Consider the following 26250-nt stretch of genomic DNA (forward strand, 5'->3'; position numbering starts at 1 on the left):
TGATGTTCTCGAGGGTGGCACTGAAGAGTTTCGGTGAAATGGTATCACCCTGCCGAACCCCTCTCTTGACATCAATGATTACTTCTTTGTAGAATGGTGAGATCCTGGTAGTGAATCCGCAATACAGCTCATGGAGGATCTTGATGTTTTGGGCTTGAATGCCCTGATTGGCTAGGGCTTCAATGACCGGTTCCGTCTCAACAGAATCAAAGGCCTTCTTTAAATCAATGAATGTTAAACTTACTATTTTCTTCTCCATTTCTGTAATTTCTGACTGCAATAGCTTTTTCATTTGAATTTCCATACTTTCTTGTGCTTTGCTGACTTCCTGTGCTATCATTTCTTTGAACTCATTAAGCATCCTCATCATGGTGTCACTAAAAACACTGTCCAAGAATTTACTGGTGTTGTTAATGTTCAGCAATACAGTTTTCATTCATGGATCTTGGATTTCTATATGTCTTCCCCATTGGTTTTCTAGTGTTCTTGTGCTAGGGGTGAGTATTTGTACTTGACCTCCAGGGAAGGTAGTGAAGGAATTAGCTAGAGGTTGTCTTCTCTACTTCACCTCACAGAATGGAAGGAAGAATGACTGTGCACATCATATAATTTGTTGAGTAGATCTACAGGCTGTGTAAGCATGTGATTTGTTGAGTAGATCTATCATGCCGCTGCTTCAGGAGCTGTCACTTCAGAAGCTCTACCTGCTTTTCGGAATAGGCCCAGTTGATGTCAGCCAGAGGTGAGCTGGGAAGGTGAAGCAGCAAGCAGACAGTCAGGAAAGAACTGTGGAATGGATCCTTAATATGATGTAGGTGAGGTGTGGCGGATGCTGGGACCCACCCAGGAGGGAGGTGCTTTTTCTCCCAGTGTAGCTCTGTCTCCTGTTCAGAATAGGCCCAGTGATATCTGCCAGAGGCAAGCCTCACCTAGGATGGTGGAGTAGCAAGCAGAAGGTCAGTCAATATTCCCATGTCTTAAAAATATATACTAAAGGCTAGATATAAATGGTCTTAAATAGAGATGAGTAGAAGACAAAGAACTAATTAGTTCAGAGGTAACTAAGGTCAATGTGGTGTAAAGTAAGAAAACAGAGTCATACATGAGAAAGTAGTTTAAGAAGAATGATAAAGCTTGCATAAGAGGAAGAAATCATGCAGAGAAGCAAGCGTATGCTGTTGGTGTTTAATTCACAAAAATACCTTAAAATAACTGGACTTCAGTAAAAAAATGAATATATTTGCCCATTAATTTCGTAATGTGTTCAAAAAGCATGTGGGTTTGTGGAAAGATAATAGATAACAGAGCCAAAAGAATTAGGGTCATTTTCCTTTTTTATATCATCTAACGTCTGTATATATGAAAAGTAAATGTTTCCACTAGGGTATAAAATTCTCAGCAAATCCTGTTTAGCATCTATGAGCAGGTTTGTCATATGGTTACTAAAATGAATTATATTCAATCTTTCATCTGTATGTTCATTTTGTATATCCCTAGACACTGGCCTTAGGGATTATACACATCTGCTAGAAGTCACATATACTCTATGAGAATCAGAATTAGAAATTATAGCTGCTTCATCTAATAAGACAATGGGGAATTTCAGCTATTATACCCCTGTAGAAAAAACTTCCTTAATAATATTTTCATTACATTCCATGGGAAGAGATGGGGTGCTGTTGTTTTAACAAGTATTGTTTATTAGTTCACAAATGGTGGGAATACTACAGAATGGTGTGCTCCCTTAACCTACTCAGAAAAATATTAACCCTGAACTTTCAGCCAGGCATGCATCAATTGACTCTCCTGAAGCTGTCATTATTCCCAAACATGCCTCTTTATTTCAATCAAACCAACCTGCTTACTGTTCTCTGTATATGACTTGCTAATTTTAGTACATATTGCTCTGAATCATAGCATGTCAGGACTGAAAAAGGCTCTTAAAGAATGAGACCAACCCTCCTCAATTTACACCTGAGGAAATACATTTCAGTAGTCCTTCAAACCCTAACTCAAAACTTATTTCCCACAGATTGCTTCCCCTGTTGAATTGAAGCCAGCTCAGAAAACTACTCCTTTTCTTTATGTGTCTTCGGCTATTATATATCCTGTTTGTTCAAGATAGGAGACTTGGATAAGGAAATGGGCTTCCCTTGACCTCAGTTTTTTTTTTGCTATAGTAGAGAAATGAGTAAATTTTCTCATATCTCATCATTTTTGATCCTAAGGTACCTTTTTCGTGTAATATGTTTTGATTCTATCAATAAATCTTTGAAGTTTCTTATTATTAATTTGGTAATTGTTCTTGATCACATATGTTCACACTTTGCACACTTTCAAAAAACAAATCAGTGTATACTGGTGTCTGTATCTTCCATAAACAGTCCATGATGTATGAGTTCAAATGTAAGTTATAACACAACTACCAAAATAATCAGTGATAGTATGTATGTTCCAGTTTACATTGCACAATACAATGCAAGAAGTTCCTATATTTTATTATTCCTCAGAAATAAATACTTGATGTTTTGTTTCTTGGTACTCATTCTCTAGATTTTCTTTGAAGAATTAAGCTTCCCTAGATAAACTGTAAGTAAGGGACGTTGTACATTCTGAGCCAAGAATAATCACCTGACTAGGATTAGGCCAATCGGAACTTTTCTTTTTTTGTTGTTATGTACTTAATTTATAAGATTACTTGTTTCCCTTTTAGTTCAATTAAAACATTTATACCATTGCATTTTATTCTTTTAGATGGATTGTGGGTGTGTTAAAAATACATATTGTAAGTATCTGTTAACATTTTCTTTTTTATAAAGTTTCTTTAAATGTTTTATTGTAATAGAGGAATTTTTATTTGAATATTGTTAATGATATTTACTATTTTGATATACAAAGTTACTAAACCCTACCACCACCAAAGTAACCCAAACCTTCAACCATTTCGTCCTTCCCCACTCCCCGTAAGACTTCTTTATAATTTCAGTTTTTTGAACAAGCATATTGAAGTAAAGCAGATCAGTACTGCAGAGGCTAGAATAGGAAAGTGGCTCAGTGAAAGAGAGCACTCCCTTGCATCAGTGAGACCTCAAGTTTGATCCTTATTAAAAAAACTCACAGCATAATAGTCTGCTATAAGTGTGACCTTGTGGCAGGCAGGCAGGCAGGAGAGCAGGAAGGAGAGAGAAAGAGGGGGAGGGAAGAATGAAGAGAAGGAAGAATGAAGAGAAGGAAGGAAGGAAGGAAGGAAGGAAGGAAGGAAGGAAGGAAGGAGGGAGGGAGGGAGGGAGGGAGGGAGGAAAGGAAGGGAGGAAAGAAGGGAGGGAGGGAGGGAGGAAAGGAAGGGAGGGAGGAGGGAGGGAGGGAGGGGGGGAGAGAGGAGAGGAAGGGAGGGAGGGAGGGAGGGAGGGAGGGAGGGAGGGAGGGAGGGAGAGAGGAGAGGGAGGAGGGAGGGAGGGAGGGAGGGAGGAAGGAAGGAAGGAAGGAAGGAAGGAAGGAAGGAAGGAAGGAAGGAAGGATGGATGACTACACCTGACGACATTGTTTTGGAATTGTTTACTAGTTCCTATTTTGTAGTTGCTATTAGAACCAATCTTGTTCCAGTACATGCCAAATACATTTTCTTTAGTTTTGCTTTTGATTCTGAGAATTATCCCATGGTATTATACCAAGTTGTATTTTTGTTTGAAGCTTTGAACCTTTTTAAAATTGATTTTTATTGTAAGTTACAGAAACACCTTGCTTGGTGCAATATTTCTGGTTTTGACTGATCAGACATTTATTTACCCCTCCTACAGGCTTCACAAACCAGTAGTAATGAATTGGTTTTTCACTGGTTAGCTCCCTAGTACTGAGTATCTACTTGTTCCTTATTCTTTATTCAGCTTGATTCGTGCCTCATCTAAACTCCAACTTTGAAGTTGCATTTTGCTAAATATAAAGGTGTTTTTGTTATTCCTTAATTTTTTTAAACATTTCTTTGTAGCATTTGATAAAATAAAAACTCCTATATAACCCCTTTCTCCCTTTTGTGGCCTATACTGTGCCAATTTAACCATCACTTCTCTGTCAACTCTTCATTCATCTTATAGGTTCCTCTTCTTTGAGGTCATAAGTATTGATATGCACATGCACATGCATATGTATATGCATCTATCTATCCATCTGTCTATCTACCAGCTTCTATCCCTAACCTTCTATGTTCTACTCTGAACTTTTTCTGTTTGGATCTTCCTCTCCAGTCTTAGAGTACATGATAGTTTTCTGAGAGTAAAAGCAAATATTGCGTATTACAGAGGGACAAAGCCACACGGGGTCTGGGGCCAAGATCTCCAAGCCTACTCGGATTGGGGCCGATCATCCTCCACCCAGATCCTCCAAATTCCAGTAGGAGGGGGTCACACCCACCAACTGGCCCCCTGGTGCTGTGTAATCTCATCAATGGCCAAGACTCAGAGACTATAAAAACCAGCTCCCGAAACCCCACGGCCGACATCTTAGTATGACATCTTATTATCTCATTCCTACTTTGGACAAACTGGCAGGCTATCGAATGTAGCCTGCCCATACGGCAGAGTCTGGCAAACTCCCCGTGGCGTACCCAATATGCCAAACACCAGTAACAATGATGGGTCTCATTCTTCTAAAGAGCCTTGAATATAATCTCAGGGCTAGGATGAAAGAGACGTTACTGGGGCCTGCTCGAGGCAGTCGACGAATAATAGGATGATTTGTGATTTGTGATTGCGTATTACTCATATTACTTCTTGACTATAGATCGTATTTGATACTTGACGGGAAAAGACATTTTAAATTTATATTTTAATTTATATAGTTTTATATTAATATATTTATCTTTAGTATAATACGACATGGGCAGGAGCAATATCACAGCAGGTAGGGCGTTTGCCTTGCATGTGGACGACCCGAGTTTGATTCCTCCACCCCTCTCAGAGAGTTCGGCAAGATACTGAGAGTATCCTGCCCTGCCTGCACAGCAAAGCCTGGCAAACTACCCATGATGTATTCGATATGCCAAAAACAGTAACAATAAGTCTCACAATTTGTTGTGAGACGTTACTGGAGCCTGCTCAAGCAAATCGATGAACAATGAAAGGACAGTGCAGTGCTATAATATGACATATTTTTTAAGTGAATGTCTTTTTTATTTGTCAATTGAAAGTTATATAAGTTTCCTATACACCAACTTTGTCAGGTTAGAATTGTATTGCTAGGCTAGAATTCTTCCCTGCCATAAGGAACAATCTGAATTCAATGTTCAGGAAGCTTTTCTCAGTATAATCATATTTAAAGTTATGAATAGTTTAACAAGGTGATTAAGAAAGTGGGTTCTGGTGTCAAATGGCTATGGCTTCAACCTCTATTCATGCTAGATGCAAAACCTTGGAAGAAGTTATTTAAACACTCTCAGCCTAACTCTTTTCACCTCTAAAACTGGGAAAGGATATCTACTTTAGTGTTGATATAAGAATTAAATGAGATAATGCCTATGAAATGAAATTCACCAAATGAAAACTAGTTGCAACAGACAATTGTTATCTGTCTGTATAAATAACGATCCAATTTTTATCTCTAGCCTTAGGCATCCTCTCATGTTCTAGTTCAGGTATTACAATGATTATTTAGTTGTCTTGCTTATTCCGAAGACTCAATTTATCTAAACTGAGGTTATCTTCTCCAAACATTTTTTTTAAAGTATGGCTTTCAGACTTCTCCATTTTTTTCATTGTTTTCAAGATCCTATATAACACTAAAGCAGAAACCTCTAAATCTTTCATCTAAATCATCACCTTGTATGCAATTCATGACTAGACAAAAAAACCTACTTTTTTCCTGTAAAGAACCAGTTACATAATTTTCCCTTTCTGTTTTGTTTGTTATAATTCAAAATTCTACATTTATACAACATTAATAACAGATATATTATTTATATTTTCTAGTAGTATTTTCCACTCTCTGGGTTTTGTTCAATGCATAAAGACATATACTCAAAGTATCAAACAAAATAATTTCACTGCTTTAAAATTTTTTTGCTCTACATATTCATATCTTCTTCCTAGGGAATACCAGGTAAGGTGTCTATATTAGATATTTAACTCATTTTATTGACTCTTTTGTTTTATTATTATTGAAATTTAAAGCTCTTTTATACAGTTTGACTTTATTTTAATATCAACTCTATCTTTTGAAATGTTTTACTTCAATATTTGGTCTGTCTTCTTGTGCTATTGATTGCTCTCTTGACAACACAAAAATGTTCATTTTTAATGAAATCCAATTTTTGTGGTGAATCTTTGGTTTTTATATTAAAACATCTTTGTCATATTGAAGGTCACCTGTTTTCCTCATTATGACAGGAGATTTTATACTGTTTTAATACTCAGATTCATGTTCCACTTGAAGTCAATTTTTGTGAAAGACCTGTCTTTTACATGTGATTGCACAATTATTCCAATTCCATTCATTGGGAAAGACCACCTTTTCCCTATTATATGTTTCCCTGATGGAACGATTTGTGTATCATTATATACCTTTCTTTCTTTCCTTTTTTGTGTGTTGTCACAATAACAAGGGGTCTCCCACAAGGATTGTAGTGCTCACATACTTGTGATGCTCACACACTTTATTGGTGGTGCTTTAACACACTTTGCAGTTTTTGGGTGGGGAGTGAGTTTGGTGCTTACAAATTTAGTTGTGTTATTTTGCAGAAGGCTGCACTTCTTAATTGAAGTTCTCATATACTTTGTTGTAGAGATGTGGATCCAGAATAGCTGCTAAAGTCTCATAAAGTGTGTAGGGAAGCGCTTAAGGTCGGATTTACAGGGACTGGAGCAGTAGTACAGTGAGTAGGGAGTTTGCCTTGAATATGGCCAACCTGGGTTCAATTCCCAGCATCCCATATGATTTTCCATTCATCATCATCTCTGCCAACCTTCGCTCTTGGTGACCCCCAACACACACCCTCTTTCGCGAACGGCAGGGCTGCGAGAGGAGGGAGGGCGGGAGGGGGATGGACCTCAACCCACTCCTCCTCCCAGGGAACCCCCGGGGCCGCACGGGAAGAGAGAGAGCATGGGTGGTGACTCACGGGCTCACTCAACCGTTAATGATCCTTCCACAGGTTCACCTACGGAGATCTTGTTAGGACTTTTACTTCCTCTAGATAGTCAAGTTGGATGGTCTTCTCAGCTCTCCTGACTCCTGACTCCTGAGCATGGAGCTGGGAGTAAGCTCTGAGCATCATCAGGTGTTTGGGTGTGACCCAAAGAAGCCAAGAAAAAAAAAAAGAGTTGAACTTCAACGTAATGACAACAGTCAGAAACCAAGGATCTAATTTTAAAAGGTACACCTTCCTCCTGGGGCTGGAGCTTTAGCACAGCGGGCAGGGCGTTTGCCTTGCATGCAGCCAACCCGGTTTCAATTCCTCTGTAACTCTTGGAGAGCCCGGCAAGCTACCAAGAGTATCCCGCATGGCAGAGCCTGGCAAGTTCTCTGTCGTGTATTCGATATCTCAAAAACAGTAACAAACAAGTCTCACAATGGAGATGTTACTGGTGCCAGCTCGAGCAAAATCAATGAACAGTGGAAGGACAGTGCTACAGTGCAGTGCTACACCTTCCGGAGACATTTGGGAGCAATTTTGCCAACTCTTCCTTTCCCATGGATATTTCAACCAAGTGACAAATGTATCCAATGTATCTTTGTTTAGTATGTGAAGTGGCCAGGGGAAAAACAAAACTGAAAGAAAAAAATCATATAGTAATTGTGTTTGTCTCAGTTTACAGATTATAAAATTGATATTGATTATAGACACCTTTCGCCCTTGATACAATAAATTATACAGATTTTTTCTAATCATATCTGTAGGTACTTGCATATTCCAATGTTTCTAAAAGACTTATTATAATCATCACTGAATATTTATTGAGAACTCACTGGGCAGAGAGAATTGTGCTAGGCATTTGATTGTGAGAGAGTCTATTTTCAACAAAATCCTTTTGTTTCCATCTTGTTCTGAGCTTAATAACATAACTAAGGAAAGTGGAATTCTATACATAATAAAATTTGTAATCTGATTTGATAATTTTGATTGCTACTTATGATTTATAATGGAGGTCATTATTTTATTACATATTTTCTGTGTATAATTAAGTTACTTTAAATGAGGACTTTTATTCAGCTAAAGTTAGTAAGAATAATGTGTTTCTGATTCATCATCAACTGATAAGAACTTGAGTCACCAAAAAGATATTATACTATTGGAAATACTTTGCAAGAATTTAGAATATATAGTTGAAAAGATTGATGGCATTTAGTGTGAAGGAAAAATTTCATTATTTCAAAAAATTATTAGAAGTTTATTAAAAAAATGCCTAGTATTCCATGTGGGGCTTAAATTCCCTGATCCGATTACAAGTTGTAGAGAAATTGTTTAAAAAATCACATCATTGCAGTTGTACAGATTTTTTAATAGAGAAACTGGTGGCCAAATTGGTAAAAAGCAAAAGGCAACCAGTACATTCCAAGGCAGAATTTTATGTTTTTGTTGGTAGCACTGTATGTTGCCCGGTTGTTCATAGATTTGCTTGAGATGGCATCAGTGACATCTCCATTGTGAGACTTGTTGTTACTGTTTTTGGCATATTGATACACCATGGGGAGCTTGCCAGGCTCTGCCATGTGGGCAAGATACCCTCAGTAGCTTGCTGGGCTCTCTGAGAGGAAGGAAGGAATCGAACACAGGTGGGCCACATGCAAGGATCATGGCCATTAAGCAGCTTGATCAGGAGCCAGAAAGGCCATTTGTGGGTGGTGACTCGGGGTCGCGTTGGAACAGGGAGGAAAGGGCCGGCTCCACCCCCATCCCTTGAGGCCCCATGTGTCTCGTCACTGAGGGCCGAAATCTGACTGTTTAATGGGCTCTGGATGATGGTAGCCACCAAACCACCAAGGGGGAGCAGGCAGAGGGACAGCACCCTTTCCTCCCTGGAATGGCCCAGCAACAGTAACCTACTGCGCAGTCTGGACCCATTTCTGCCAAAAGCCACTGGGTTCCAAGATTTGTTTCTGAGTCTCTGGGATCGTGGCCATTAAGCAGCTTGATTAGGAGCCAGAGAGGCCATTCATTGGTGGTGACTCGGGGTCTCATTGGGGTGGGGGGGAAAGGGCTGGCTCCACACCCATCTTGTGAGGCCCCACGTGTCTCATCACTGTGGGCCCAAATCTGACTGTCCAATGGTCTCTGGCGGATGGTTTCCGCCAACTCACAAAGGGGGAGCAGGCAGAGGGACAGCACCCTTTCCTCCCTGGAATGGCCTGGAGACAGTAACCTACTGCACGGTCCGGACGCATTTCTGCCAAAAGCCACTGGGTTTTGAGATTTGTTTCTGAGTCTCTGGGATCATGGCCGTTAGCAGCTTGATCAGGAGCCAGAGAGGTCGCTTGTTGACAGTGACTCAGGGCCTCGTTGGGATGGGAGGGAAAGGGCCGGCTCCACACCCATCCCATGAGGCCCCAAATGTCTCATCACTGAGGGCCCAAACCTAACTGTCCATTGGCCTCTGGAGATTGGCAGCCACCGGGCCTCCAGGGGGAACAGGTTAAGTCACGAAACCTACTCTCAGCTGGGGTGACTCAGTACCTATAACCTACTGCAAGGACTGGACACATTTCTGCCAAAAGCTGTTGGGTTTCGAGATTTCTTTCTGTATCTCTGGGATCATGGCCATTAAGCAGTTCAATAAGGAACAAGGGAGGCCATGCCTCCAATTATATAGCTGAGCCAGAGTTAGTTTGTGGTTGTGTCTCCCACATAACTAACTTTTGGCCTTTTACTTTCTTGGTAAACTTTGCCCCAAGATTTTGGGGTCTGGCCAAAGGCACAGCAGCAATTTTGGGGTATCTGGAAGTCTGAAGGTGCTATCAGACTGCTGATGCACTCACCTCACAGGTGCAGATTGACCTGCTGGCGGCACCATACCCCCCAATTTTAATGTTTATGAAAATATTTAGTACTGTAAAGATAGTACAGTAGGTAAGGCCCCTGCTTTGCATACAGCCAAATTAGGTTCATTCTCCACACAGCTCCACCAGGAGTGATCCCTGAGTACAGTTCTTGGAGTAAAACTTTAGCAATGTTGTGATGCTTGCTCCCCCCCACCAATAAACTTTTAATTTTCTCTTTAATAAATTATTTAAATGAGGGTATTCCATGTAATATCATCTTAACCATATACCCAATATCTATAGCAAATTACTTCTATTTTATCCCATATTCCCTGTTTCTAGTGTTTTCATTCCTTTCTCTCTGCACCGTCCTTCCCCATCTCCTTTCCTAATAGGATGCCTTGGCAGTGCAAAAACCAAGTGAATGTTAGTGGAGGCACATAATTTCTTGCAGCTCTGATCTGGCAAATGGAGACTCTTCACCTTGCTGCCTGAATTAGCACTGGAGTCTTTAGTTCTTTGCACCCATTTAGTCTTCCTAAATGTGCAAAATATTTTTTGAAACCTGAGTTGAACAAATATTCCCCATGACCACAAAAAATAATCTGAGCTATGTTTGAACTATTTAAACTGGACCTTAACTGATAGGGTCCAAAAGTGTTTCTCTCTCTGATAAAGCATAAATGATTTACTTTGGCTCCTATTTATGTTATTAAAATTTCTGAATTTGCCTTGTCCTAACAAATTTATTCATCAGCATAAATCTAGATGTTCTTGCACTCTTAGATTTTCTCAAACGCTTCTGTAGTGCTTTAGAAAACATCATGACTAATGAAGGGAACAATCATATTGATAATAATCACCCAAATTATCCAACCACAGAATTCTAGAACATCTTTCCGCTACTGAGAGTAAGAGAAGTTGTGGTCTCCATTTAGGACCAAAATTTTTCAATTTGTCTAATAATTTGTCTCCCAGCATGCCCAAGAAATTCAATAAACAGGCAGCATATTAGGATAAAGATTTATTAACAGAAACAGTTGACTACACATGAAAAGCTTATGATTCCTTTTCAAATATTGTATATGTTAAAGCAGATGGTTATTTCCATTTGAATTATTTAAGTGTGGTATGGACTTTCTTATGAAAATATGAATAAGCAGTGTAGCCAAGACTGTGCTCTCCTTCACATTCCTTCTACTGCATATAATTGCATTTACCCTTGCCAAATACCAAACTGGGCTTAGTCCTACAAGTCAGCATGCCAGAACTAAAGGATTACTTTTTCTGTGTAAATTTATGCAGATAAATTATTAGCATCCTGGATTTATCTCACTCAACTTCAGTATCATCTCCTTACTTCAAAAATATTTCTAAGGATTTCTACTATTCTAACTAGAAAAGAGAATTATTTCACCCTTCATTGGCAGTTAATAAGGAGATGACATGATGGTTGCTGGAGAATGGACCACGGGCTTATACTTTCAAGGCATGTGTACTAGCACCAATACAATACCCAGCCCATGTTATTCCCATTTTTAAAATTAAAATTCATTCACTGAAGAAATACACATTTTATTCCTACTACAGTGACTGTGTTATAGTAGTTTTTAAGCAATATCTGACTGGTCAGTGATTCCGATACTGTGCTCAACATTTTTTTCTTAATTCTATTTATTTGTTTTATGTTTGGGGGGCAAGCACAGAGGTATGCAATGCTTACTTCTAGCTCTTTATTCAGGTACCACTCTTGGTAGGCTCAGGGTACCACATGGGGTGCCAGGGATCAAACGCAGGTTTGCTGCATGTATGGCAAATGTCCCAGTTATAATACAGTGGTATTATAACTTTGGCCCCATGATCAGAATTCTAATACAAACAGCATCATAACTGGTGATTTATTTCACACACACAAAATTTGGTTATTCATGTTGTTTTAGAATACAATAATAGTGCTTCATCAATATCTTAGATCTATGTATCACATGGTTTATTAGAAAAACATGGGATTATAAACCAGAAGGCATTGACCCCTTTTTTCATGTTAGATTATGTATATGATAGGACAAATATTTTGAGGGTACTAATTCACTAGACATTTATTGGCTCCTAAACAACTCTTAATTTATTCAAAATAAAGATTTAAAACCAGAAAATTTGGATGAACAGAAGCACTAGATTCGATCTACACATAAATCTGCTAGACTAATAATATCAAGATAGACTCCACTACTCTCATCTATAAATATCAAATTTTCATAGGTCAATTTGATAATAATGGTACTGTGTTGACCTGGTTGTAAATTTATTTGATATGTTACATAAAAAGTATTTAGTACAATGCTTAACACAGAGATGGCTAGTTGTGGTTACAGAAGCATCCTCGCACTTTCACTTTGATTTCCACTTTTCCCTACTCCCCAAGACTCAGAAGTGAGTCTTAGAACTAATACCTGAATTACTTGATTAGATCTACACAAACATAGCTAGCTGGACCAACTAAATTTTTTTTTCATAATTCAGGTATTTTTAAATTTTTGTTTGTTTTATTTAGGGACCTGGTGGCATTCCAGGCTTATTCCTGGCTATTTGCTTAAGGATCATTCCTGGTTGGGGTAGGGGACCATATAGGGTGCCAAGTATTAAACCAGGGTTGACTATGGATAAGGCAAATGCCCTATCCTCTGTTCTATCTCTCCAATTCCAGAATTTAGGTATTGAGTCAAGAGCCCTTAGACTTGAAACTAGAAGATATTTCATTTTGTTGACAGCAATCAAGAGACAAATTTAAAAGTTCTTGAAGCTTAGTTTTCAGAGTTCCCACTTTCTCAAGGTTCATTGTTAATCTCTTTATTGAATTCTACAAGATATTCTAGTTTCTTTCTATAGTTTGGGACTTGGCTCCTTTATTGATGGTAGATCCTTACAATCAAGTGTTTTATAAATTAGCTTATTAATTGCTTTTTGAAATTTGGAAAAAACAAAGTCATCTTAACAGTAATTACTAGTAATCATTACAATGGTAAAAATAATGCCATCACTAGGAGAATTAAGGGTAGTGTAATTTAAGCATTTCAGCTTCTCTTTATGTTTTATTTCACCTTTATGTTTGTTTACATTCTTCATGGTACAATTCAAAATTTACTCTTGAAATATAGGATCTCATAGCAACTATATGCACTATAGGGAAAATCCTATCAGTAAATGTTAGCTAAATAAGTGGAAGAATTTAGAAGAAAACAATAAGTAAAAATCTAAACTACATATTTAAAATGAATGTTGTGCCGGCAGACGCCTGGAGAAACGCAGCCGTGAGCAGCTGCCGTCCCCTCTCCGGTAGTCACGCGGCGCTCCTCTCTTCTCAAACCCAGGTCAGCCCTGCCCCTGGTGTGTGGCCCCGGGACTTCCATCTCTCCCTTCGGGACCTCAGGCATCCCGGCAGACGCCTGGAGAAACGCAGCCATGAGCGGCTGCCGTCCCCTCTTCACTACTCATGCGGCGCTCATCTCATCTCAAACCCAGTTTTCCGTAGAGGTGTGGCCTCTTCAGAAGTGGGCGTGGCTTCAGAGTGGGCGTGGCTTCAGAGTGGGCGTGGCCTATTTTCCGGCCGGCGGCCGCTTATACGGCCGCAGGTTGTTTACTAATTCAAAGGAACCTAGTTCCCAAGGAATTTAGTCCCCAACTTACTCAGCAATATGAAGAAACAAAGAAAATCCCCACCTCAAGTGGAGGACAACAAAAACAATCCAGAACATTCTGTCGATACAGCTCACCTAAGGGATCTCTCTGACACAGAATTCAGATATGAAGTCATCAAGATGTTCAATCAACTCAATGAAACGGTCAGACAGACAGCCAGTAACACCACAGAAAAAAATCAACAAATTACGCGAAGAAATGAGAGCAGAAATGTCACGATTAAAAGACTCCATAGATGAAATGAGAAACTCAGTTTCTTCTCTTAAAAATAGAATGACCGCAGCTGAAGAGAGAATCAGTGAGCTGGAAGATCAGCTGCAACAAACCAACACGCAACAACAAACAGTGGCAAGGGACCTCAAAATGGCTCTACAGAGAATCAGAGTCCTAGCAGATGATTCCAAGAGGAACAATATTAGAATCATGGACTACCTGAACCTCAGGGAAACAATCCCAATGAAAAAAACACCGTCAAACAAATCATTGCTGAAAAATTCCCAGAGCTCTGCAATGCAGCCATTCAGGTTCAAGAAGCCCGAAGGGTGCCAGCTAAAAGAGACCCCAACAAAAACACTCCAAGGCATATCATAGTTAGAATGATTGATGCTGCCGATAGAGACACAATACTGCAAGCAGCAAGGGCAAAGAAGGAAATCACATACAAAGGAGCACCCCTTAGATTCACAGCAGACCTATCAGAGGAAACCCTGCAAGCCCGAAGGCAGTGGCAAGATATAGTCAAAAAACTCACTGAAATGAATGCTTCCCCAAGAATACTCTATCCAGCTAAACTCTCCCTCAAAATCGAAGGAACAGTACACTATTTTATAGATAAACAGCAGCTCAGGAACTTCATAGACTCAAAACCAAACCTAAAGCAAGGCCTAAAGGGGCTACTATAAGAAAAGACAAACCCTACAACCACAACACACCCTACAGAAAATGACACAAAACCCCATAACCATACTCTCTCTCAATGTCAATGGTCTAAATTCACCATTGAAGAGACACAGAGTGGCAAAATGGATACAGAGACAGAACCCAACATTCTGCTGCCTACAAGAAACTCATCTCAACAGCTAGAACAAACACAGACTCAAAGTCAAAGGATGGAAAACAATCCTGCAAGCAAACAGCCCCTTCAAAAAAGCTGGGGTGGCCATACTAGTATCCGACAACATTAATTTCACATTGAAAAAGATTAGAAGGGACAGTGAAGGCTATATTCTCTTCATCAAGGGATACATACAGCAGGAAGAAATCACACTCTTAAATGTATACGCACCTAATGAGGGAACAGCTAAATATCTAAAACAACTGCTAACAGATTTTAAGGAAGACATCGCTACCAACACAATAGTACTTGGAGACTTCAACATCGCCTTATCAACTCTGGATAGATCAACAAGAACAAAACCCAGCAAGGAATTATTGGCTTTGAAAGAAGAAATAGAAGAGAAAGGGCTTATGGACTTATACAGGGCTTTACACCCCAAAAAGAAAGAATATACATTCTTCTCCAGTGCGCACGGAACATTTTCCAAAATAGACCATGTCTTAGGACACAAAACATACCTCAACAGAATCAGGAAGATAGAAATAGTGTCAGCCATCTTTTCAGACCATGAAGCACTGAGGATAGAAGTGAATCACACACTGACATGGAGAACAAAATCAAACACCTGGAAATTAAACAACTAGATGCTGAACAATGAGTGGGTCAAGAACGAAGTCAAGGACGAAATCAAAAGATACCTCGAAACAAATGAGAATGAAGACACAAACTACCAGAACTTATGGGATGCAGCGAAAGCTGTATTAAGGGGAAAATTTATAGCTCTGCAAGCGTATCGTAGGACTGTAGAAACGATGCACATAAACAACTTGACCTCACAGCTCAAGACCTTAGAAAAGGATCAACAGAAAGAGCCTAAATCAGGCAGAAGGAAAGAGATCGTAAAACTTAGAGCAGAAATCAACGACATGGAAAACAAAGAAACAATCCGAAAGATCAATAAAACCAAGAGCTGGTTCTTCGAGAAAATAAATAAGATAGAAAAACCACTAGCAACACTCGCAAAGAAACAGAGAGAGAGAGCCTTAATAAATCGAATCAGAAATAAGAATGGGGATATCACAACAGAAACTAAAGAAATTCAAGAGATCATCAGAGACTACTTTGAAAGTCTGTATGCCACGAAACAAGAGAACCTAGAAGAAATGGATAAATTCCTGGATTCCTATCATCTCCCAAAGCTGAAGCAAGAAGATATAGAGTACCTGAATAGACCTATTCACATCAAGGAAATTGAAACTGTAATCAAAAGTCTTCCCAAAAACAAAAGCCCAGGTCCAGATGGATTTACTAGCGAATTTTTCCAAACATTTAAAGAGGACCTATTGCCAGTGCTTCTCAAGCTTTTCCAGGAAATTGAAAAAACGGAAACTCTCCCAAACAGTTTCTATGAAGCCCATATCTCTCTAATACCAAAAGGAAACAAAGACACCACAAGAAAAGAAAACTACAGGCCAATATCCCTGATGAACACGGATGCGAAGATTCTCAACAAAATACTAGCCAATAGAATTCAACAACTCATCAAAAAGATCATACATCATGACCAAGTAGGATTCATCCCAGGGATGCAAGGATGGTTCAACATTCGGAAATCAATCAACATAATCCATCATATCAACAAAAGAAAAGATAAAAATCATATGATCATATCAATAGATGCAGAAAAAGCATTTGACAAGATCCAGCACCCATTCATGATGAAAACCCTTGCCAAAATGGGGATAGAGGGGACTTTCCTCAATATAGTTAAAGCCATCTACCACAAACCTACAGCAAACATCATCCTCAATGGGGAAAAACTGAGAGCCTTCCCCCTAAGGTCAGGGACGAGACAAGGATGCCCACTCTCTCCACTGCTGTTCAATATAGTACTGGAAGTACTTGCAATAGCGATTAGGCAAGAAAAAGATATTAAGGGCATCCAGATAGGGAAAGAAGAAATTAAGCTCTCACTATTCGCAGATGACATGATACTATACTTAGAGAACCCTAAAACCTCTACCAAGAAACTCCTAGAAACAATAGGCTTGTATAGTAAAGTTGCAGGCTATAAAATCAATACCCAAAAATCCATGGCTTTCCTATATGCAAATAATGAAAGAGAAGAAAGTGACATGAAGAAAACAATTCCATTCACAATTGTGCCCCAGAAAATCAAGTACCTAGGAATCGCCTTAACTAAGGAAGTAAAGGATCTGTACAAAGAAAACTACAAAATGCTACTTCGGGAAATAAAAGAGGACACGAGGAAATGGAAAAATATCCCCTGTTCATGGATGGGGAGAACCAACATTGTCAAAATGGCAATACTTCCCAAGGCACTGTACAAATTCAATGCAATCCCTATAAGGATACCCACGACATTCTTCAAAGAAATGGAGCAAACACTCCTGAAATTTATATGGAACAATAAGCCCCCACGAATAGCTAAAGCAATTCTTGGGAAAAAGAAAATGGGAGGAATCAACCTACCTAACTTCAAGCTCTACTACAAAGCAGTAATAATCAAAACAGCATGGTATTGGAACAAAAGCAGAGCTGCAGACCAATGGAATAGAGTTGAATATACTGACATCTCCTCCCAAACATATAATCATCTAATCTTCGATAAGGGGGCAAGAAAAGTGAAATGGAGCAGGGAAAGCCTCTTTAATAAATTGTGCTGGCAATACTGGACGGCTACATGCAAAAAAGTGGGCTCAGATCTCTGCCTATCGCCATGCACAAAAGTAAGATCGAAATGGATTTATGACCTCAACATCAGACCGGAATCCATAATGTTTATTGAAGACAACGTTGGCAAAACTCTCCACGATATTGAAGTTAGTGGTATCTTCAAAGACGTCACGCCACTAGCCGAGCAAGTGAAAACAGAGATAGACAAGTGGGACTATCTCAAACTAAGAAGCTTCTGCACCTCAAAAGAAACAGTGACCAAAATACAAAGACAGCCTATAGAATGGGAAAGAATATTCACCAAATACACATCCGACAAGGGGTTGATTTCAAGGATATACAAGGTACTGGTTAAACTACACAAGAAGAAATCACCCAACCCCATCAAAAAATGGGGCAAGGAAATGAACAGAAACTTTCGCAAAGAAGAAATCCGAATGGCAAAAAGGCACATGAGAAAATGCTCTACATCACTAATCATCAGAGAGATGCAGATCAAAACAACAATGAGATATCATTTCACACCACAGAGACTGGCCCACATCCACAAGAACAAAAGCAACAGGTGCTGGCGCGGATGTGGCGAGAAAGGGACCCTCCTTCACTGCTGGTGGGAATGCAGGCTGGTCCAACCCTTTTGGAAAACAGTATGGACGATTCTCAAAAAATTAGAATTCGATCTCCCATTTGACCCAGCTATAGCACTCCTGGGAATATATCCCAGAGAGGCAAAAATGTATAGTCGAAGTGACATCTGCAATTGTTTGTTCATTGCAGCACTCTTTACAATAGCCAGAATCTGGAAAAAACCTGAGTGCCCGAGAACAGATAACTGGTTACAGAAACTTTGGTACATTTACACAATGGAGTACTATGTAGCTGTTAGAAAAGATGAAGTTATGAAATTTACATACATGTGGTACTACATGGAAAGTATCATGTTAAGCGAAATGAGTCAGAAAGAGCAGGATAGACACAGAAAGATTGCATTCATCTGGGGAACATAAAGCAACAAAACGGGAGACTAACACCCAGGAAGGGCTCAGATTAGTACCAGGAATTTTGCTCCATGACTTGAAGGCCAGCCACATGTGCTAGGTGAGAAGGAAGCTCAGATAGAGAAGAGAGCACCAAATAAAGGGTGTTGTGAAGACCCTCCCAGGGTGGGAGAGACATGCTAAAAGTGGTCTATAGACCAAACATGACTGCCACTCAATGCCTCTCTGGCAAAACACAGTACCCAAAAGAAGAGAGAGAGAACAGGGAGGAATGCCCTGCCACAGCGGCAGGGTGGGACGGGGGGGGGGGGGATGGGGGGTGGGAGGGATGCTAGGACCCGTGGTGGGGGAGGATGGGCACTGGTGGAGGGATGGGTACTTGATCATTGTATAACTGAAACCCAAGCACAAAAATTTATAAGTCTATAAGTGTACTTCATGGTGTTTCACTAATAAAAAAAATGATAAAAAAAATAAATTAAATGAATGTTGTGAAAAGCTTTTTAAGGCAAGGTACTAAATTAATTTATTTAATTACTCAAATTGTTTTGGTTTTGGACCTCACCCAGCAGTTCTCGGGGCTTATTCTTGGTTCTGTATACATATTCCTGATATCTGGCTCAGTATCACTTCTGGTAGGGCTCAAGGAACCATCTGGGATTCCAGGGATTGAACACGTGCCAGCTATGTGCAAGACAAGCACTGTGCCTCCTGTACTATCTCTCTGTCCCTATGGTTAAGGTACTTTAATGTGAAAGGGGAACTTTAGATTAAATATGGAATAATTTATAGTTTCATTTTTCTAAGAAGAATATGAATAAAGTTTTTATGGATAAAATTTCCAAAATTCCATTCAAAAAGTTCTTAAAAGTAGAATGATCATTAACATAAAATTTATCTTCATAAAAAATTATAGTTCTCTACTTACCAAAGCACAGCCACTACCTTCAACCTCTGAATATTTGATATTACAGTGAATACACATCACATTGACTTCTAATGGTAAAATCAAGCCAAGATCAATATTAGAGAAGGACAATTGTCCTTGACTCAAGACCTAAAGATGGGGCACATTTTTCCCCAATTTACTCCCCAAATACATAAGCCTTCCTTTTGGTTTGTATGTAAGATCCTGCCTCAGGAAAAGAAACACCAAAGTGATTTTACTGTTCATTCTGGAGCCCACTGGTCTGAAGCCACCCTTCCATCTCTAAATTCTTTTTATGACCAGTGAAGACAAGATGGCTGCTTTGAAAACATAAATACCACATCTTCTAACATGCTTACATGTTGCCAAAAAAGTTCTTTCTCCATCCATCATCTTGTCTTTCTCTAGTAGGCCCTTGATAATAGTGGAACAGTTGACCTTCATGGTTACAATTGATGAGCTTTAGTAGAGTCTCCAGAAGTGAACAAAATCTTAAATTGAAAAATTGGGAGTTAGCCTTCTGGCTAACATGGCTTTCTTTACCACACAGTCTCTTCCCACTCCTTTCCAACCACATACTATTAAGACATTCCTAACAGGTCAGAGAAGGAAGAGAACATAAGTTGATAAACTACTTGTGGACAATTCTGTGTCTCTGAGTAGGAAAAGTATACCTTGGGGTGTATGACCCAGAAATTCTTTCTCTTAGATCCCCAAGAATCCATTTCTCTGTGGATTTAGAGAAATTCTTTTGGTGCTCCCTAGTCATGATAATAGTTGTGAAACATTACCTGTGATTTGTAAACCAATTCATCTGTCTCTGTGTGGTCACTTATATCTGTTATTTCCCAGAAGTATAACACCATAAAAGTGTATGGTGAAGAGGAAATTTTGATGAAAACAATACTCTATAACCCTTTTAGAACTCTTTTTAAAGGTGGAAGCTAGATCAGAATCTAAAGTAGATCTGGCTTAACCGGTCAACAAACTGCACAAGCATAATCATTGATGGAGATCAGAGCAATATGTAAACTAGTAATTTTAGGTACTGAAGTGTCTGTGTTAGAAAAAATTGAATTCTCCTATCTATACAATGATTTTCTATGCTTTTAGGAGTATACCATATCTTATTCATTTTATATGTTATGCACTGTTAGTTTAATGTTTGTCTATCAATCTAATGATTTAAAAAGGTTTATCTCTTAGCTTTATGTGCATAGGATCTAGGCTCTATCTTTTCTGTTGTTTACTAAGAAGGAAAAAAAAAAGTGGCAATTACCCATAGAGGTGATAATAGTTCCAGGTTCTAAGAAATTCAAGATTAGTTAAAACTGTGAATATGTGTGTTCTTTGCCTGACTTATGGTGAGTAAATTTTAGATTGGCGCTGGGGGGAGAAAAGATACACTTACTTATATGCTAAATGACAAGTTGGAGAACATTTCTAAGCTGGTTATTGGGCCTATAAAAATTGGGGGAAGGGGCTCTTAATCTAATAATGTAAGCAGTAACATAAAAAATGCTTCACTTTAGTGGCCACAGGGAATGCCCTTCAAGTTTCAAAAATCTGTACTAAGTTTAGAACCATCTCCCTAAAAAGGAAAAGATTTTAAAAAGAATGGGTTGATTGGGGTCCAGGAACTATAGAAAGTGAAACAACAAATCTCTACTGAATAGCTCTATGACTGATTTTACAGGCCAAGACCTAGGTTCTAATAGGGATTAGAGTGTCTTTGTCTTACAAATGAAGGTCTGAGTTTAGAAATTTGAAGCACAAGCACAAAGCCATTAAAAGGAGAAAATTGAAGTATAAGTACAAAGCTATTAAAAGTATATAAAACAAAATTATAATTTTTACTAACACTAAAATTCAAGTCTTTTCTATTTTACTGATACCTGAAATTTTAGTGAAAACTAAAAAGACATTCATCTTTGTAAGTCTGAATATATGTTTTATATCTTCCCCACTTTTGTTTTGCTTCTGGATGGATTCATAATATCTGGCCCAAATTCTTATGGCCTGAGAATTTTGTTGAATGAATACTAGTTTGAGGTAGAGTGGTTTAGCTTAAAATATTCAGGTCTCCATAGCTGCAAATTTCAGAAAATTGTATACAAAAGTTTTATCAAAATTGAATACACTTTTTTTTATTCTACCTGTCTTTATTAGCAACAAGTAGCTCATATTATAATATGCAGGAAAAGTAAATAACTTGGTTACTCTTGCAAGATTTTGGTATGGTATCGTGCCAAAATAGAGCTGCTTTCACTGCTACTCAAGGAGTTTCCAAGAAGATAAAATTTGAAAGATAAATATTGAAACCAAACAATAGAGATTTTGGGGAATACTTGATATTTGAGATTTAGTGTAATTTAAATCTTCAAAGCTATTGTAATGAGTAAGTAATGCTTTATATTATGCAAGATTAATAATTCCAGGTTGAAATAAGGCTCTACGGAAACCATAGACTTAAAAACTTTGAAGGTTTGTCTTAATTTTTTTCCAAATCTGAGGGCCTGAGTCAAGTACAGCTGATAGGGCTCTTGCCTTGCACATGGCCATAGCCCACTCAAATCCAATTTCTGGCTTCTCAGAATGATCCCGGAAGGTGAACACTGCCTGGGGTGGCCCAAATTTAAAAAATGAATTCCAAAATTTCTTGGGCAAATAAGGTTGTACTAAGTTTAGTAATGCTTAAACTCAGTACAGTTAAGTTTGATTGAGTACTTTTTAAACTAAGGGTTTATACCTATGAACAGTATATTTGTCAGATTTTTTTTCTTTTTGGGTCACACCCAGTGATGCACAGGGGTTACTCCTGGCTCATGCACTTAGGAATTATTCCTGGCAGTGCTCAGAGGAATATTAGGTGCTGGAAGTTGAACACAGGTCAGCCGCATGCAAGGCAAACACCCCACCCGCTGTACTATCACTCCAGCCCCAAATTGTCAGTTTTTAGTTAAAAAAACTAACTAAAATAAATTTTTAATATTTGTAGTATACTCATCCTTCTCAATGCTGCCAAATTGGGGCTCTTCCAGTATACTCGCCCTACAAAAACATAATGAGAATGCCATTTGCATCTCCCAAAGAGCAATCGAAGCATGGAGTATCATGCTTCACTCAAGTGAGAGAAGAAATCCGGAGTTCTGACCTCCATCAGCGATCAAGAATCGCTGGCTCGTTTGCCAAGGTGTTGAAAATCAGATGGGCTGGACACGTAATGCGATTTGGAGACAACCGCTGGCTTAGAGCTGTTACAACTGGTTTCCACAGGACGACAAAAGAACACCTGGTCGTCCACCTATGAGATTGTCAGAATTCTTCATCAAGACCCTGAATGAACGGTTTGAGGCTCTTCATGTTCTTGGAGTGAGCAGACGTCATTGTGCTACACTAGCACACGACAGGGATGAATGGAGACATTACTGGCGCCCACTCAAGCAAATTGATGAGCAACGGGAAGACAAGTGACAAGTGAAAGTAATATACCCGAGTAAAATTAGGTTTTAAATTCTATTTGATAAAATAACAAAAGTTGTGTAAGACTGATCATCAGGTTTTCAGAATGTAAATTGTTTAATTGATCTATCTAGGTAATAAAGACAAATTATTAAAATAACTGTATCCCATGCCCATTTTATTATCATTTTAAATAAAGCTAGTATTGGTTTTAAGATCGCTAAGATTTATTTGAAGTTTTGAAATCTGTTACTGTGTTTAAATGTATAAACACAAAGGACTACTGGTTCTTGGTTATCTATATTGTAACCATTTAATGCCAGTGGGACAAAACTCCCAACAAATTAAGATTCTAGGGAATGAAGTGTTGGTAAAAAAGAAAGTAAATATAAAAGGGCTTAGAAAAGCTAAGGCATGCCATAATTATTAGTTTCACCCCTCAAAAAAAGAGAAATACAGATGGATTAGTCCTCTTTGGTGCATTAAAGTTTTGTCAGAAACATTATAACATAAGCAATGTTTAACTTTCTTAAATATATGTAAATAATAGAGTAATCCTGAATAGGATTAGCAGAACACTAGATGAAGGACAACCATGCGAGCAAGCCAGGTTCCAAAAAGGATTCAGCAAGATCGACCATATCCACCCAGTAACCAAGCTCATCAAGGTTTTTTGGGAGTTCAAAATGCCGTTCTGTCTAATGTTCATTGATTTAAAGAAGGCCTTTGATTCTGTTGAGACTGAAGTGGTCATCGAAACCTTAGCCAAACAGTGTGTTCAAACTCAATACATCAGGATCCTTCTTGAGTTGTATTACGGATTCACTATCAGTATCTCACCATTCTACAAGGAAGTGATCATCCATGTCAAGAGAGGGGTTTGGCAAGGTGATACCATTTCACCGAAACGTTTCAGTGACACCTTCGAGAACATCATGCAACGACTGGAATAGGAAGGAATGGGAGTGAAGATAAATGGTCGGCAACTACACCACCTCTGCATTGCTGATGACATCATTCTAATAAAACCAAAAATTAGCCATGCAGCACAAATGCTGGTCGACTTTGACCGTGAGTGTGGAAAGGTCGGACTGCAGCTGAATCTCACAAAGGCAATGTTTATGAGAAACAGTCTCTTTCCTGACATTCCACTCGCTCTCAATGGAATGAACATCTTTGAATGCAACAATTATGTGTACCTAGGTCGAGAACTCAACATAATGAATGACCTGGCACCTGACTTGTGCAGGAGGAAGAGAGTGGCTTGGAACACCTTCAAGAGCACAGAAGAAATAGCTAAGAGGACAAAGAACGTCTGGCTCCGGGCACATCTCTTCCATTCCACTGTTCTTCCTGCATTAACATACGCCTCAGAAACCTGGGCCCTAGAAAACAGGATGAGAACACTATTCAGGTCTCCCAAAGAGGAATCGAAAGAGCTATGCTTGGATTATCACACTTCACTCTAGTGAAATAAAGAATTTGGAGTTCCAACCTCCGTCAATGATCAACAATCATGGATGCTGTCTTATTTGCCAAAGCATCGAAAATCAGATGGGCTGGACACATAATCAGATTTGGAGATGACCGCTGGACTAGATCCATTACCGACTGGATTCCACAGGACCTCAAAAGATTGCCTGGCTGCTCACCTATGAGATATCAGACTTCTTCGTCAAGACCCTGAACGATCGGTTTGAGGCTCTTTGTGTTCCTGGAGCGAGCAGAAGCCATTGGGCTACACTAGGACATGATATTGACGAACGGAGACATTACTGGCACGCACTTGAGCAAATCATGAGTAACGGGATGTCAAGTGATCAAATAGTGTGATATCTAAACATGATTTGGGGATCTGAAAGACTGATATATCTGGTTAGTTCTGGTTATTTTAGAAAATATTATGTCACATAGAGCAAAGTTCCTTGCCAATTGTTTTTTTAAAAATATATTTTTGAGTTTTCTAAGGTCTGGAGCGATAGCACAGCAGGAACGGCGTTTGCCTTGCACGTTGTGAACACGGCTGACCCAAGTTAGATTCCTCTGCCCTTCTCGGGGAACCCAGCAAGCTACAGAGAGTATCTCGCCCACTCAGCAAAGCCTGGCAAGCTCCCTGTGAGGAATTCGATATGCCAAACATAGTAACAAGTCTCACAATGCTACTGGGTTCGCTCAAGCAAATCGATGAACAATGGGAGGACAGTGACAGTGACAGTGAGCTTTCTAAAGCCTTCTTGTTTTAGGATTGTTTTAATTCCTTGTTCAAAGTAGTTTAGGGGGGTATGAAGAGTAGACTTTGACATATACTTCAAATTGTCATTGAACTGAAATAAAATTGTGGTACTTAGGGAAAACAGGTAAACTCAAAATTTTAAGGAGATTGATATTTTGTACATAAGACTGAATGGACTATTGAGATGAATATGTTTTGACCTGCAAAAACATGGTAAATTCTATTTTATTATAAATTTAATTGAAATTTTTTCTTTTCTCTCCTTCATAACATTAATATTTTTAAATGCTTCATAGAAACATTTTAATTGTATAAATATGGAAAAAAGATACTTTTTTAAAAAGTAGTTTATGGAGCAGGCTATACTATTGAGACTTTATCTGGAATGTCAGATGCATTAGAAATTAAGATTAGCCTGAACAAAGTGTAACTACTTAATGCCATGTTTAAAGGGTTACAGTCTGCTAGCAGAATGACACAGTAGCTCCTTGGGTAATTTGGAGCTTCAAGGTCAGAGTAAGAAAGCTCCATGTAGGGGCTGGAGCAATAGCACAGCGGGTAGGGCATTTGCCTTGCACGTGGCTGACGCAGGTTCGATTCCCAGCATCCCATATGGTCCCCTGAGCACCGCCCAGAGTAATTCCTGAGTGCAGAGCCAAGAGTAAGACCTGTGCATCGCTGAGTGTGAGTTTTATAGATGATTCTGTGGTAATTTTTTTCTTACGTAAAATCTTAAGTATTAGTCACATTAGCTTAATTTAGACCCTTAGTTTCCCTTAAGTTTTGTTCTTACTCTTTAACACTCATATGAATAACACTGTGGGCCTAGATGGATCTGGAAGAGATTTCTATAGCTCTGACCACAGCATCAGAGAGTTGAGAACTAAAGATGTAAGCTTGGTAGAAGAGCAATGTATTATGAGACAATGTATTCCCATTCTAACCAAATGGAAATTGCCAGGTTCTTCATCTAGCCTCCAAAATCTAGAAGGATTAAAAGCTTAAGCAAACTGAAACAGGCTGATCTGAAGGCTATTTGGAAAATATGGCAAAATGCTCTCTGAGAGACATCGCCTTCTTCTAATTTCATTATGATGTCCTAATAAGGACTTCAGGCTTCTGTCTGGACAGTATTGATTAGTGGGGATTGATTTTGAGAGAAAAAAAAAAGAAAAGCTAAATGATTCCTCAGTTCAGAAAGACCAACTCA

Source organism: Sorex fumeus, unplaced genomic scaffold (assembly GCF_029834395.1).
Source record: "Sorex fumeus unplaced genomic scaffold, SorFum_2.1 ptg000047l, whole genome shotgun sequence".
Taxonomy (NCBI): Eukaryota; Metazoa; Chordata; class Mammalia; order Eulipotyphla; family Soricidae; genus Sorex; species Sorex fumeus.